Source organism: Gigantopelta aegis, chromosome 13 (assembly GCF_016097555.1).
Source record: "Gigantopelta aegis isolate Gae_Host chromosome 13, Gae_host_genome, whole genome shotgun sequence".
Taxonomy (NCBI): Eukaryota; Metazoa; Mollusca; class Gastropoda; order Neomphalida; family Peltospiridae; genus Gigantopelta; species Gigantopelta aegis.
The window spans coordinates 33,733,581-33,744,800 of record NC_054711.1 but is presented as its reverse complement, the minus strand read 5'-3'; positions in this window follow the sequence as shown (position 1 = coordinate 33,744,800).

Below are 11,220 nucleotides of genomic sequence, written 5' to 3'. Positions count from 1 at the left end.
CTTTGATGTCAACTGGGTGGTAACTGCAATACCATGGTATAACTGACACTGTGCGGGTAACTGAAGTTAACTGCACAGTTTTTAGGCCACGCCCCTCAAAGACGCGTCAATCATGGTACAAAACAGTTATATCATTGGTTTTGATTCGTTAACTGTATTTAGACGGTGGGCACTCGACTCCGTCTCGTGCCGCTGTCTTAATAGAGTTAACTCGTCAAAACCATGATACAACTATTACATACACCACGGGTAAAATCAAAGGGACTGTGACACCAAAGCGTGGTACAATTATTTGTTCATAATCGGATATTGTATGTCAAACATTTTGCTGTTAACAGCAAGGGATCTTTTTCCACAGATAGGATAACACATACCTTTGATATACCAGTCGTGGTACACTGGCTGGAACGATAAATAGTCCAAAAAGGGCAATTTTAAGTTTGATAAAGGCAATACAGCATGATATTTAGAATTATTTACGAAGAAATGTATTTAAGAATTGAACGTTATATTTCTGACGTTCATGCGACGATAAAAACCAAAACTAGTGTATACACTGTATGAATGGCGTAGCGTTAGCGCGAATCCGTTCATACAGAAGCGTGTAAAACGGTTTTGCTGTTTATCATCGCATGAACGTCAAAAATATAACGTTCAATTCTTATAATTTCAAATGCATTAATATTGCCATTATACAAAACTGTATTAAAACCCCCAATCGAACTCTATTCCACAATGATTTACAAATGTATCAATACACAAATAAGGGAATTCTCTTTGAAAGTTACATTCGGTTCGGGTTTTTTTCCGTCAAATCTCCGATTCATTATAATGATTTACATGAGGTTTTATAAATTTTAATTTTCTGAATTAAATGTGCATAAAAAGTTATAAAATTTAAAATAACTGAACACCAACTGATAACGCGAACAGTTTTTTTTTTTTTTTTAAATATCAAGGATATTTAATTAAGAATTGAACGATCTATATACTTAAATGGAAGATTTGTTGTAAATCGGTTCGAGTATGAATTTTGAACTAATTAACATAAGGGAGAGCGTCAAATTATTTAAAAGATTTATCAATTACTATATTAAAATTGCGGTTGTCAAAAGTTGAATTGGTGAAAAGTGAATGTGAAGACTTACTTGAAATAAAAGGGATACAGTGCTTTCAGTGTTACTGTGTGTGTGTATATATTTCAGAGGAAGTTTGTGATTGTGTGATATTATTATTGAAAAAGATAGGTCGCGTAATTGTGCACGAAGGCGTATGTGTTTTCGCGCGGGTAAGTGGTCGATTTGTCAAATGTGACAGAGCTGCGCTCATGTCTCTCTTTTGATTTGTTGAGCGTTCTCTGCTATAACTTCTAAAGTCTCCACCAAATCTTTCGTGTCTGTCATCCGATATTGTGATTGTCGTCTGCCAGTTTGTCACTGTCACTCACAGTGCAGACGATATTGTGATTGTCGTCTGCCAGTTTGTCACAGTGCAGACGATATTGTGATTGTCGTCTGCCAGTGTGTCACAGTGCATACGATATTGTGATTTTCGTCTGCCAGTGTGTCACTGTCACTCACAGTACAGACGATATTGTGATTGTCGTCTGCCAGTGTGTCACAGTGCAGACGATATTGGGATAAACATAGAAACGATGGAATCCTCGGGGACGTAATTGATAAAAAGTAGTTTCGTAATAACATTTTTTTTTATCCTTTACACTGTTATTCTCTGCATACATTTCTTGCTATCTTCCACTGTCATATTTGTCTTTATAAGCTCTGTCGCATCACTCTTCAATTCTTTGCCAAGTCGCATTTCAATATTTGGTTTTGAGCCGGTGAATTGTTACTTACAAACTGATTCTATTTACATTCGGGTAAAGCAAGGTAGTGGACAACAGTCAGTGTATACGGTGCCTGTATTTTGTACATACATGTATATTATTATTAAGTATGTATTACACATTTTGAAATGACTTCGGTACAAATTATGACACTAAACTGTCAGGGACTGGGAGATCCAGCAAAAAGAAAAGATGTATTAAATTATCTGAAACAAAAGAAATATAATATATATTGCCTGCAAGATACACATTTCATTAACGAATTGGAACCATACATAAAAGCACAGTGGGGTTACACGTGCATTTTTAATTCCTACTCTAGGAACTCCAGAGGTGTAGCTATCATGTTAAATAATAATTTTGAGTGTAAAATTAATAAAACCAAAACGGATAATTCTTTAAATTACATAGCAATGGATATAGCTATAGAAAATACAACAATAACGCTATTAAATATTTACGGACCAAATGAAGATAACCCTACCTTTTTTGAAATGGTTCTGAAAAATATTGAAGACTTTGAAAATGAACAGTACATAATTTGTGGCGACTTTAACTTAGTGTTAAATCAGGATTTGGATACTAGTAATTATCTACATGTAAATCATCCTAACTCAAAGAAAACATTGTTAGATAATTTACAAGTGTATGATTTGGTTGATCTGTTTAGGGAATTGTACCCAACATTAAGAATGTATACATGAAGAAAGAAAAATCCTGTTAAGCAGGCGAGATTAGATTTTTATTTGATCTCTAACAATTTGATGACACATGTAGAACAAGTAACTATTGATAATAGCTATAGTTCTGACCGTGCAGGAGTGATTTTAAAATTAAAACTAAATACTATTAAAAAAGGTACAGGTTTGTGGAAATTTAATACTTCTTTATTAAATGACAAAGAGTATGCTAAAACAGTAAAAGAAATAATAAATAATATAAAAACGCAATATGCTGTCCCGGTATATAATATAGATGAAATAAACACAATTCCAAATGACACACTTCAATTTACCATTAATGGTCAACTTTTCTTGGAAACGCTATTAATGGAAATCAGAGGGAAAACGATATTATATTCTTCTGCCAAACAAAGGAAAAAACAAAAACTGGAAACTAAACTGTGCGAAGATATTAAGGCGTTAGAAGAAAATGCAGCCATAAACTTTAAATAAATAGAAGACCAAAAACAAAAATTGGTAGAAATTAGAAGAGAAATTAAAAGGGCATTTTATTAGATCTAGAGCTAAACGGGTAGAAGAAGGAGAGAAACCTTCAAAATATTGTTGTAACATGGAAGCAAGAAACGTTCATAGCAAATTAGTTTCCAAAATAGAAACAGAATGTTTTTATGAAAAACTGTATTCAAAACAGGAATCTGAATGTGAAGATATAACCAAATTAATTGAAAACTGTAATTTTAATATTCTTTCTGATAACGAAGCAGCAGAGTTGGAGGGGGAATTAACGTACGCTGAAGCTTTATTATTTCTTAAAAATATGAAGTAGGAAAAAAGTCCTAGTTCTGATGGATTTCCAGCAGAATTTTAAAAATTATTTTGGCTTGATTTGGGGCACTTTGTAGTTAGAATGAATGAATGGATGAATGTTTAACGACACCCCAGCACGAAAAATACATCGGCTATTGGGTGTCAAACTATGATAATGCAAATAAATAAAGTGATGATCAACATCAATATAAAAATTCAAGGTTTAAACAAAAACAGTGTAAAGAACTGTGCCAAAAATACAAATACAAATATCACAGAATTTTACGGATACTGAATTTTAATCTAAACTTCAATTTGTGCTGTATTGGCCATTCTCAAAGAGAATGTTACACCCCTGCACCACGGTGAGGTTACAGCACGCGCAGGGGCTTTGTAGTTAGAGCCATCAATTATAGTTACAGTATTCAAGAAATGTCACATGTACAAAAACTAGGCATCATAACCATTCTCAAAGAGAATGTTACACCCCTGCACCACGGTGAGGTTACAGCACGCGCAGGGGCTTTGTAGTTAGAGCCATCAATTATAGTTACAGTATTCAAGAAATGTCACATGTACAAAAACTAGGCATCATAACCTGCATACCAAAAGCAAACAAACCTAAGCAATCTTTAAAAAATTGGAGGCCACTCACCCTTTTAAATTGTACTTATAAATTAGCATCTGGTTGCATTGCAAATAGGATAAAAACCGTATTGGACAAAATTATTGAAAAAGATCAAACAGGATTTATAAAGGGACGATACATAGGAGAAAATATAAGGTTGATATATGACATTATGCAATACACAGAAACATATAAAATACCAGGTCAGCTATTATTAGTCGATTTTGAAAAGGCGTTTGACTCCTTATCCTGGAAATTTATTCAAAAAGCTCTAGACATTTTTAATTTTAAGTGTTCAATAAAAACTTGGATACAAACACTGTATAAAAATTCAGTTTCAGCTGTAATCCAAAATGGACATCTATCAGAAAGTTTTAAGTTGCAGACAAGGCGATCCGTTATCGCCCTACATTTTTATAATATGTGCAGAAATGCTTGCCATTTTAATACGCAATAACAAGAATATTACGGGAATTTATATTGATGGAGAAGAATATCTTATTTCGCAGTAAGCAGATGATACTACTTTTATTTTGGATGGATCTCCCGAGTCACTGTACGGCACACTTACTACTCTAGACTGCTTTGCAAAAATGTCAGGTTTGAAGCTAAATTATTCTAAATCAAAGACAATATGGATTGGCAGAAAATTTTTTCTCAAATGAAGTCTTTCATCATACTAGATGGAAATTAGAATGGGGTTCAACTAAGTTTACTTTATTGGGAATTCGCTTCTCTTTAAATCTAAAAGATATAGTTAAAGAAAACTTTGAACCAAAAGTATTAGAAATGGAAAGTACAATGAAAATCTGGAGTGCACGAAAATTGACGCTATTAGGCAGACTCACTGTTTTAAAAACATTAATAATACCCAAAATAATAAATTTACCAACTCCATCTGAACAATTAGTCCAAAAGTTAAAAAACAGATTTTATAGTTTTATATGGGAAAATAAACCAGAAAAAATAAAACGTGAAACTATAATTCAAGATTATCAAAACGGAGGATTAAGAATGATTAATATTTCAATTTATATAACAGCCTTAAAATCAACATGGATAAGAAGACTACTTACAAATGATTCAAAATGAATACATCTTTTTTTTATCTATTACAAAGGTATCAATACATGATTTAATTATATATGGGGATCAATTTGTTAGCAAGAAAATGCAAAATATAAGTAATCCTTTTTGGAAAGATGTTCTTGAAAGCTGGAGAAAAATTCAATGTGAAGAAAACATTGAAAGTATAGACGACATAGTTGGTGTCAATATTTGGCACAACAGTAAAATATTAAAAGATAAAAAACCTATTTTCTACAAAAAGTATGCCGTAAAGGGAATTATTTTTATAAATGATTTAATTGGTGTACATGGTGGCTTTCTAACTGTTGACGAATTTATGGTGAAGTATAATATAATAACGACTTTTTTAGATTATACGTCTTTTATTAAAGCAGTAAAATGTTTCATTGAAAAATATGGAAAATTTAATTGTCAAACTCTAAATTTTTTCCCTAATTATAAACCAGTGTCACAAGTCAAGGGTAATCAGAGCAGAATGTGATTTGAAAGTAATTATTTGTAGATTTACTATACTATGTTTATTAGTACACATGTGGTATTTTTAGTTGTACATATGAAATTTATAGTATAATACTTATTATCAATTATACGGTAATTCAGGTTGTACAGTTGAGAGAAATGGAATAGATTAGTCATAGCTTGGATCGTGAAACTAAAGGTTTCTTGGTATAAGATTAATTAGGCAAGGTAGGAATTTGTATTGTTATAGCTTGTAGCAGGAGTGAGTGGTTGGTAACTGGGGCAGTGTGATTTATTTTTGAGAGAGATCGGTGAACAAGATTTGTGCAAGTTGGACAGAAGTTTGTGAAAGACGTTGGTGTTTATAGTTGGGGTTAATGCTTAACCGTAAGTAATTAAATACTTGATATTTAGTATGTATTGTTATTTTGTGATGGTTATAAAACATAATTGTATTATATTAAAGTGTAGTAGTATGGTAATGACATATTAATTTTATAAAGATGTGGATAATGAATGTTTAGTATAACTTGTATAATATGGACATTGAGTAAAGAGATGAAGTTGATTGGTATATAAAGTGTATGGAATAATAAGGTGTTACTTCATAGTAATTAAGTGTATCTTGGTTACAGCACTGTAAGAGGTCACTGTTATAGCTGATGCAGCAGTAGTGTCTACTGAGAGATGTAGAGATGGCTTGCCTGAATGAAGATGTGGCTGAGAGTTGAGCTTGTGGAGGTTTGGTGAATTTGTGGAGGAGTGGTACACGAGAGAGTGCAGTGTGGTGGTAATATGGAAATGAAGTTCCATGTGTGGGCTATTTATTAGCCATGTTCGGGTAACATAAAAACAACGGATTGTTGTTTTGTAATATTATTATTATACTGTGCAAGTATAATAATGGAGGTGTGGTGAACTCGGAAGGTGGAGAGAAGGACGAGTTGTGCAATTAGTTCATAATTGTATGAGTTAAAAATATGCTCATGTATGTGTTGAAACATTAGCAGTGATAGTTGTTAATTGGAAGACAGTGGTATGTGCAATACTGCTTAATTAGTTAATATAAATAAGTGACTTTGGGTGTTATAAAAGAACTGTTTTAATGAAGATATATGAAGTCATAAGTGGACACTGATATCTTATTTTGAATACGTAATATTTTAAATATTACGTGATGCTATATGTGTGATGTGATATATACTTAATACATTGAGTAGTATTTGTGTGTAATTAATATTGAGTAGTGTGGTGATCATCTGTACTAAGATGGTGACTGGTGAAATTTGTTAAATGTGTGATGGAGAGAAAGGTTTGGGTGTGAGGAGTTGTGTTAGTGTGCATTGATGTATGATGAATAGGCCTATGGTTTGAGTAATGATTGAAATGTGTGAATGTATATGATTATTATTATTTGCTGATGTAAATAAATGTAGCAAACTTATATTGGTTTTATGTGTTGTTTCTTTTAGTTATCTAATCACTTGTGACAACCAGTTTATCCACAAAAGTTAAAGCAGATTTTAAAAGAGAAACAAGGTGGTTGCAAGGAACAATATAAACTGCTATGCAAAATATCACAAATACCAAAATCACAATTAAAATATCAGGAAAAAGGTTTTAACTATTCATTAAGGGAATGGAAAATATATTATAGCATACCCTTTAAATGTACTAGAGATACAACTTTGCGGTGGTTTCAGTACAGAATATTGCATCGAATACTCGGAACTAACCATTTTTTATATACTATTCACTATATAGATACCAATAAATGTACTTTCTGTAATCTGCTGCCAGAGACAATGGAACACTTATTCTATGATTGTCATTTTGTTAAAAAAAACTATGGAAATCTATTGCAAATTGGATAACAAATACTATGGGTGAACATATTACTTTTGATAAACATATAGTTATCTTAGGTTTGCCTAATGAACAAAACAGCAGTGTAGTAAATTGGATGATTATTAATATAAAATATTATATTTATTCTATAAAAATGCAAAAATAAAAATTGAACTTACGATCATTACAACGGACAATTAAAAACAAATTAGAAATTCAAAGGTGTATTCTGCTTAAAAACTGAACACGAATATTTTGAAACATATTGGAAGAAATGGTATAATTTATTTATTGACAATTTTACACTTTGAGTAGGTGAGTCGATGAGAGAGTTTTTTGAATGCAGTATATGTTTTAAACATGAACATTGTGTACATGTAAATAGTCTGTATATACAGTGTATATATATATATATATATATATATCACCTCAACCCTGACACTGCCAAATATTTCTGGGGACAATTAAAAAAATAATAATAATTTAAAAAAAAAACTTTTTTTAAAAATTGTTTACCGAAAAAGTGCAGTTTTCACGTTCATTAAAGAATGAACGTTGGTGTTTTAGATCACTTGATAGCATTTGAACAAATCCAGACGCTTATTACAAAACAATAATTATAAAATGGAATTATAGTTTTATAAATGACAAATAAAGTATGATCACTAGTTTAGTTTGATACTTAGTGTTTCACTAAAATTAGGTATTTTTAAAATGAAAGTTAAAGTTTGTTTTGTTTGATGACGGCACTGGGGCACATTACTTCATTAATAACCGGAAACTGGATGTCAACATATGGTCAACTCGTAGTCTTAGAAACCCCGCTACAGTGTTCCATTACCAGCAAAGTACCCACGAGTCTGCCCTGTACTCCTGAAACAAACTTTGTGATTTCATTTAGTTATCGTTCTTTCTTGCATGTCTACACCAGCTAACTTATTATTCGGGAAGATAAGAGTTGTGTCCCATTACCCGTTTGACGTATCGGTTGTACTATAGCAAATACAATTCCGTAGGCGACAAAATCAAACGTATGTAATTGGCAGATGCAAATGGAAGGGAGGGGCAGGGGTCACAGGGGTCCCGTGAATTCTTCCCCATCGAATGTTATTCTTTCTAATTTGTACATGATGATAACCTTGTGATATGCCTTTGAAAGCTCGTCCCCGGGGCGAGACGTAGCCCAGTGGTACAGCGCTCGCTTGATGCGCGGTCGGTGTGAGATCGATCCCCGTCAGTGGGCCCATTGGGCTATTTCTCTCTCAATATCTGTGTGGTCCCTAACCATATGTCTGACGCCATATAACCGTAAATACGATGTGTTGAGTGCGTCGTTAAATAAAACATTTCTTTCTTTTTTGAAAGCTCGTCCCCGATTGGTTATTAGACGGTAATTAAGGTATGCAAGTAAGTATGTAAGTTTTTTTTAACGGCACCACTAGAGCACATTGATTAATTAATCATCGAGTTTTAGAGAAGAAACTCGCTACATTTTTCTTAATGAAGCAAGGGATTTTTTACATGTACTTTCCCATAGACAACAAGGCACATACCTCTGACTAGCTGTGGTGCATTGGTTGGAACGAGAAAAAAATCAGTTCAACGGATCCAGCGAGGTGATTCGATCCTGCGAAGCAGCACATTAAGTGACACTTTCACTAAGTTAGGCTTTGGTATGATCGTATATACATGACACTAGTAGCAGATGGTAATAGCCGTCTATAATTTAATTTCGATTTCTGCAAACAAAGAGAAAAACGAATACCCCGCCCCAACCCCCCCACCCCCCCAAAAAAAAACAACAACAACAAAAAACAAAAAGAAGTAAAAACAAAAATTAAAGAAAAGGGTACAACTTGAAGCTTCAGCCTGTAGGGTAATCACTGCCTTGCCGAAATCTGCCTCACGAAATTCATTACCAGGCGCGTGCAGGGGATGGGTTTCTGTGGTCGAAAACTCCTGCTCAAACCGAATCCCACTAAAAACTTCCTTGCTACAGTCTAGACCCCTCTTGCCTAATTTCCAGCACATAGGCGTACAGGCTCCCAAATTTTGAGGAGGGCAGGCTGATTTGTGCTTGAATTAATCGAAAATGCCCGAATATGGATAACCACATTTATTCAGTTAGCATTAATGGCAAGCAACTATATAGGGTTGCAAACGACTTACTGCGCATTTTGTGTATTGATTACAACTAATATTATGGATAAAATGATAGCAATACATCGTGAAAAGGTTAGCTATTTTGCACGAATTGGAGGATTAGCTGTAACACTAGGGGACCAATAAAATATGATCAAATTTACCCACATTAAAACGTCCAACAGCAGATAATCGTAGCCATACATATTCACAACTTCCAGAAAAAAAAAAAAAAAAAAAAAACAATTTTTTCTTCAACAAATTTATTAAAGTTATTATCTATTTTCTAAGCTAATGCTCTATAGAATAACATAAACCCAGTAACTAGAATGCGAGAAAGTTTAATTTAAAAAAGCACAAGTTAATATCAAGGGTAGATATTGTTTAGTTTATTTTTATGTGGGGAAAATAAAATAAAATACATTACATACAAGATTATGACATAGATGTACCTCTTTAAATGTTGATTTATGCAAATAATTATGGCCTTAATATGGAGCCACCATGTAACTGTAAATACCACTAAGAAACATGTTCTTCCAATATAAAAACTACCAATAGAGAGTAATTTCGTGAATAACTAATGTATTTAAAATTACTATAATATGGACGAAATACATACAATAATGCTAATAGTACATACACATATTTATTTATGGGTGGAGTGAAGCGTAGCCTGATCTTATATCTGAAGAAACGTCTAATGCCTTCTAACCTGTTTAGATGGCATTTCATTGGTTCATTCTCTGAAATGGGCGGAGCATGCAGCACTACGAATTAAGACGGCTTTTCGGTCGTTCTTCATGATTAAGACAGACAAAATAAAAGTCTGTGATTGGCTGAAATGAGTGGACAACGTTCAGCTGCCGTCGAATCATTTATACAGCTAACTCATCGTTTCGATTAAATGATTTTAAATTAAATTGTTAAGTGTCAGTCGTAACGAGTATTTGCATGCATTTGTATATTCAGTCTTTTCTTGTATCACAATTGTTTTCATATTCTTGTATGCATTGTGTGATTTTACAATCCAGTTAACAATCACTATACATATATATACTGACACACAATGAAAACGCAAAACAGATATTTTTCAATATTTTGTTGTGATTAATGAAAAATATATTTATTGAACTTAAAATAACAATTTATGAGAGGAAGCCATTGATTGGTACTTTTGTCTGGGTTTTAATCCTGGTTTTGTTCTCGTTACACATACAATAGCAGAAACAAACAAAACGGTGTGAAATGCGTTCACTACATGCTCAATCATGCTGCATGCAATGCCAGTATGTGGACACATAAAAGTCACGTAACGGTGTCATATTCCTCGTCACATTAAGAATGCCACGACTCAGAGAAGAACAAAGGGAGCGAGCGTTTGGCATGGTTCATGGTTGGGGTGGGGGGGTGGGGGGGGGTGGGGGGGGTACTTCGCAAAGCCAAGTTGCTAGGACCTTCAGAGTCCATCCATCAACTATTGGACGACTTGTTGAACGTCATCAACAGACCGGGAGTGTCCGTGATCGACCTTGACCTGGTCAACGTCCCGTTACGACCCCACGACAAAATCGGCAGATTCGACGACACCACCTCCGTGACCGGTTCAGAACTGCGACGATGACAGCAAGCATCACGACAGGACGTCATGGAAGCCTTATCCATCCGATGACGGTCATCCGTCGACTCAGATGCAGACGCCCGTACAACGGTAACAT